The sequence below is a fragment of the Manis javanica genome, chromosome 13 (assembly GCF_040802235.1).
Source record: "Manis javanica isolate MJ-LG chromosome 13, MJ_LKY, whole genome shotgun sequence".
NCBI lineage: Eukaryota > Metazoa > Chordata > Mammalia > Pholidota > Manidae > Manis > Manis javanica.
In genome coordinates, this window is record NC_133168.1 from 8556790 (window position 1) to 8562789 (window position 6000).

Genomic DNA, 6000 nt, shown 5'->3' on the forward strand with positions numbered 1-6000 from the left:
ACCAAGGAAACAAATCAATTATATTCCAAGTCTACGGAAGCATTTTCTGAAATGGGGGCTGTGCGGGTCAGCCAAGAATGTATTAAGTGGTATAACAATATCATTACCAACTATTTCGCCACTCTGACTCTGTATTGGTAGATATTTGCAACAAAAATTGCTCTATGAAGCCATATGTGAAATTTGCTTTAAAAGAGAGAGTTAGAACTTGGAAAATGTGGCTTCCCTAGTGTTCTTCATATGTAACGCAAACTTACCTTTCAAGGTGACCTACTCCAGTAACAGAAATATCATTCACGGAAAAGATGATCAAAAGTACAACTATAGACAGGAACAGCTTGAAAGTTACATTGTTAAATATGATGCAAGGAAACGCCTTTTTCTTGTTCCCTTAAATTTGTGATATGTAATCCAATGTACTGAAGAACCTTAGGGACTAAAACATGTGCTTTTTTGGGGAGGTACAAACAGATAACAAATTTTGAAAATGATTATAGCTGCTTTACAGGTACAGGGTTCCTTTGCTGCAAGGACCTTCACACACCCCAGGAATGACTTTGACACATTCATCAATCCTCTGAACGTCCTCAGAGAGTATGTGAAAAGTAGACAGTGTTTATCAGTAAGGTTTGTTCTCTTGCAGAGGAAACCCAGCCTGAGCAGCTGAAAGATGGTAGAAGTTGTTGTGACAATCCCTGTAAGCGCATCGGCTATGGATGCAGCTAGAATATCTGGACTGAACTGCCAGGTGCAGATGGACGTTTGAATGAAATGGGAAGCACAAGTCTCCTTCTTTCCTTCCTCCCTCCTTTAACATTTTCTGAAATGGCCAGGATTCCAAGAATTGGAAAGAAACCTAATCCTTGCTTTTTCTCTTTTTCTTCCTTTGTACTTAATATGAAAACACAATTTCATCCTAGCAGTTCCTGATTTACATTTATGCTCCACTGGTGGATGTCTCCCTCAGTGTTCAGCAGCGTCTCACTCCTAATGACTATTTATAGCCTCCCAGGGTTTCTGTGGCCCTAAGTACCACCGTTGAATTGCGCAGAGTTCTTGCCTATCCTGATTGCCTGGGCGCACCTGCTGTGGGATTTATAGCCTTGAAAATAAGTACCAAACACCTAGTGGCTTCTAGACTTTTTTTTTTTTTTAAATCAGTCTTTCGCGATAGGTTGCTTCCCCCCCCCCTCTCTTCGGGAGGTCCACAGTAGCTGTTTCTACATGATGTTGAATCATCCAGATGAAAAGTGAAAATGCTGTCAATCTCCTGTTCTCAGCTGTAGTTTAATGTAAGAGGCATTTGTGTGGTTGTGCAATGAAAACAAGGTTGGGAGGGGGAAGGAGCTACATCCCCGCCTCCCAGGCCCTCAGGCCTCGTCCTGGATCTCTGAGCTCCTTTATCCCACTGCCATCACTTTGAGACTGAAAGAGGTGCTGTCTGCTTTCAAGACCAAATTCTGGGTACCAGCGTCTCCTGTCCCCAAATCTGCCCTTTCTTTCCCTGCCCCATGCACTTGTTGCTGTCACACACCCGCTCTGCAGCTCTTTGCACAAAAACTAAACATATGTTGCATGCATTACTCCCCTTCCATTCACAGAAAATGGGGGTCATCTCAGCCAAGACTGTCTGTGTGTCCATGTTCTGCCGCATCTGTTCATTCAGAACTGGGCACACGTCAAGTATGGGAAACCTCTTATGAGACGTGATGGGTAAATTGTCTAATTTAGGATGGTCTGCTCTGTTTCTAAAGTGAAGAAGTGGGAGACTGAATGCACAAAACCCTCGGGGCGAGGCAGTGAGCAAGGCTCATGTGGCAGTTTGATGGTTATGAGACCAGCTCCGCTTTTCCACAGGACCTGTAACTTGGCCTAGTCAGGTGGCGCTGCTAGAGTGCATTGAGAAAAACTCAGTCGTGCATCTGCTGTGTGACCTTTCAGAGCAGCATAAGCCTGCAATCTTATTCCTAGGAGGGAGGGGAAGGCGACCTCCATGGAGCTGATGTGTGCCCATGAAGGGGCCTCTTCGTTACGCGCAGAGGTGTCCAGAATGCTTGATTTCATGGCTCCCTGCTGTTGGAAGGGGACCCTAAAGCAGTGTGACTCTTGGAAGCTGAAGGTCCCCTCCTCCTGTGGCTCAGGCTAGTGGGGGCCTTCTGTTACACTGAGTAGACATGCCTTGGCCTGTCACCCAGTTTATCTTTGTGTAACAAGCATGGTTTGTCTTAACTAGGTACATATGACACACTTCCTGCCCCCACTGGCCTCTCAGTCGGCAGTCACTCTCATATATTCCTCCGGGCGAGATCTTGCCGTATGGGGCTCATTCCCTGCCTTCAAGGTGCTGCCTGCCCCCAGGGGGTCTAGCCTGGCTCCGGGCACCTGGGGAAGAGAAGGCTTGTCAGTGCTCTTAGCTCAACGGTGGCGAGGCCCTAACTCCACAGTCTGGGATTTCTCTGGCTCTAGTGTCTACGGAAACTCTTCTCCCCACTGTCTACCTTTTCCTGGCTCCAGTCTCCTTTAATGCACCCTGCGAGGCATGCTTTGCTTTCTGTATTTTGTCTGAATTTTTCTACTATACTCAGCTTAACCTATACCCGACTCTTGGTACCCAAGCTAATCCCTCTCGCCACCCCCAACCTTCACCCTCCACGCTGCCCTGCCCGAGCAGTCCTGGCTCCTTGTGCTGTTCCCAGATTCTGCATATAAACTCTCTTGTCCTGTTGTGGACTTCGGAAATGCTGGTGCTGGTGTGCTCGTTCCCCGTGTCCAGCAACCTCCATAGTATCTGTACCGTTCGCTGGTCGTCATCAACGAAGGCATGCGCCCTTACGTGGAAACACAAATATTTGTGGGGGGAGAATTGTCGTTTCATCACAAATCTTTTAAATACTTAGCACCATCGCCAGCCTAAGTCACCACTGAAGACCATCATACCTGTGGAACACATCTGGCACATGGGCTGTAGGCTGTTTTAATGTTGGTTTTCTAACTGAAAATTCGGTGCTGTAAAGTCATAGACGCTGTAAACAAGAGTCCGTCCAAAGCTGCCTGCAGGGTTTGCTTTTGCCCTGTGGGCCAGTCATGGACCCAGGTAACACCAAGGAGGAGGAAAGACTATGCTTTGGACTCACCAAAAAGCCACTTACCGTGATTTCCCTTCTTTTGTCCTAATACAGTAATATTTCTGAAACAGCCCATAACCCATCCCCGTGGCTTATTTTCTGAGACAGCAAACGCCTCCACCCTGGCTTTGTCTTCCCGGCTCTCATGCGTTTCCTGCAAGATCTCAGCGGTGGGAGCAAGCAGGCATTGCCAGCTTCCCATGTCTAGAAGGAGTGGTGAGGTCCGCCATGGAGGGCTCTCTGAATCCTGGTTGGTCTCGTCCCCATGGCCCCTGCCATTCAGCCGGAGTACACAGCTGGAGGCTGTCCCAACACTGATGAGGATGCAAACGTGGTCTCGGAGTTTTTCTCTCCAGGGAATGGGAACTGCAAGAGGACACACTCTTCCCACGGTCCGGGATGGACCAAGTGCTCTCTGTCTCTTCTCTTCTGCTGCCTTCTGTCCCCAAGGCGTCTGGGGTGGATGGGACTGAGGGGCCTTGCAGAGCGTGCGACACATTTTCCAAACCGATGGCCCGGCTGTCTACCCTGTATCCCAAATCAAGTAAAACACATATTAGGGGAGGGAAGGGAAGTTCAGGATTTGTAAGAAAGAAGTATCTAAAAATTCCACAAGACACTCCAGGTGAATATGTGCACACCCTTCTGGACCCTCTGCCTGGAAGGAGCTTCCGCCTCCCCATCACCCTTCAGCTCTCTGCTCGGTGTCACTTTCCCAGAGTCAGATCTCCCAGTTCCAGGCTCCCATGGCACCATGTACCTCTCCCGGGTAGCACTAGCCACAGCTGCGATTTTACTTTGTGTGTTTATTTGCTTAATGGCCCCCAGTAGACTGCAAGCTTCATGAGGCAGGAAGAGGGTCTGTGGCTTCCCCAGGCTTGGCACAGTGCCCGGTACATGGTAGGCTCACTACATATTTGTGCATTTAATGCATGTGGTGGGAGTATATCTTACCCAAAGAAACTGGACGGGAAACCCTTCTTCTGGGCCTTTGCAGAAAATGTTACTGAAAGGCAAAATGTACAGACTGTTTGGTGGGGTCTGGCTCTAGGCAAGGCCCACAGACCTCAGACTGAAGGATCTCCCTGTGCAGTTGCTCAGCCCACGTGTAACTAAATTGACTAGCTCACCGACACTGCTGATGAGGGTGACCTGAGTGGTTATTTGGGTGAGTAGGCCAAATGTTCATTTTGTGTTCGGATGACCATAGTGAACCTTCAGCAGTTCCATGTGCCAACTAATATACTGTTCAATATTTACACTTCTGCTGTTCTAGTTTTTTAGCAAAACACTGGAAGCCCTTGACACATGAAAGATGCTCTGGGCCTCCACATTTCAGCACAATGATTGGGCGATTTGGAATTAATTTCCCATCCTGCATCTCTGTTTTGTTCTATAAAACCAGGCAGGTGGGGATGTTGGGGTGCTTTGTGATCGGGGTTGAAGACAAGCAACATGATACTTTGAACTTTCTGCTCTCCCCAGCAGTTCATTTTTTTCTGCTCTTTCTCCCTTTCACCAAACCTTTCTGCCAAACCCGTCATACCTCCTTTTTGTGACACCCAATTCCCACTCTGTCCTTGAAAGTGTTCTTTGATCCTTCTTTTTGTCAGCATCTCACTTTTGTAGAGTTGCTCAACGAATTACTGCGTGAATCCTCCTTCTCAGAGTCTGAAATCATATCCCTGGAGATCTTTGCCATTCTCTGGTTTCAGTGATTATTCAAATATTTGTCCAAGAAGTCTCTTTCCCACTGCTGAGTAGTTTATTTCTGTCATGTATAACTCAGTTCCAATTATGCCCACCTCTAACACAGAGTCTAATTATTAGTCAGGAGGACACTATTCAGCTGTTAGCTGTTATCTTCATTCACTCATTGAGAGTGTCTCTTACTTCATATGTGATATTCCCACGTAGTAGATGAGCTACTTCAAAGGGTGATTAGAGTACCATGCTGTTCAAGAGGTATGTGTTGAGCCTTCCCATGTGTCAGGCACTTGTTAGTCTCCCTGGGGGGGTAATGTTGATCAGACACAATAAATGCCCACCCTAAGCTCATAGTATAATAGGAGATAGCAAACCAAAGCCAATAATTACACTAATAAATATAAAATTGTATCGATGACAGTTGCTAGAAAGTGGAAGTAGGTGTGGTACGCCGGAAGCCTGTAAGACAGGGTTTGATCTAGCCAAGAATGTAAGAGGAGGTTTCTTCGTAGAAACGATGGTTGAGGTAACATCTGAAAGAAGAATAGTTAACTAAATAGGTGGACAAGGTGCAGAAGAGGATGCGCAAAGGCCCAGGGTTAGGCAAAAATGTGGCACATTTGGTGCCTGAAGAACTGGATAGAATAAAAGACAAAATGTGATTGTGGCAGAGAGAGAGAAAGCCAGGATTTGCAGGACCAGTGTCCAAGAGAGAAGAAAAGTGCACTCTAGCATTTGCTGATCCAAGATGTGGAGGAAAGCAGCTAGGCAGAAGGTGGTGCCAGAAGCCTCCTGCAGTTTCACTGGACTGAAAGGTACAAGCTGGAGGTTAGGGATGTCAAGGTAGCCAAGACTTGGTGGGCTAGGAGAGAGGGCAACTGCAGAGAAGTGACCCAGAAAGTCCTCATGCAGCTTCTCTGAGGAATTTGCCAAATTGTAAGCTGTGAAGCTAGAAGGGGGGATGCCAAGACATTAGACAAAAGGATTCCAGGAAGATAAAGAGCTGAGCAGAGATATGAGCAGTCTCTTGGGTGTGGAAAAACAGAGGGTGGGGTTCAGAGCCACTAAAATGGAGGGACACTGGTAGAAAATCCAAGTTTTCAGTTTAGACCGTAGGAGGGCCACACCCTATGAGTAAGAACACCCTAAGAGCAGAACTAAAACAGAA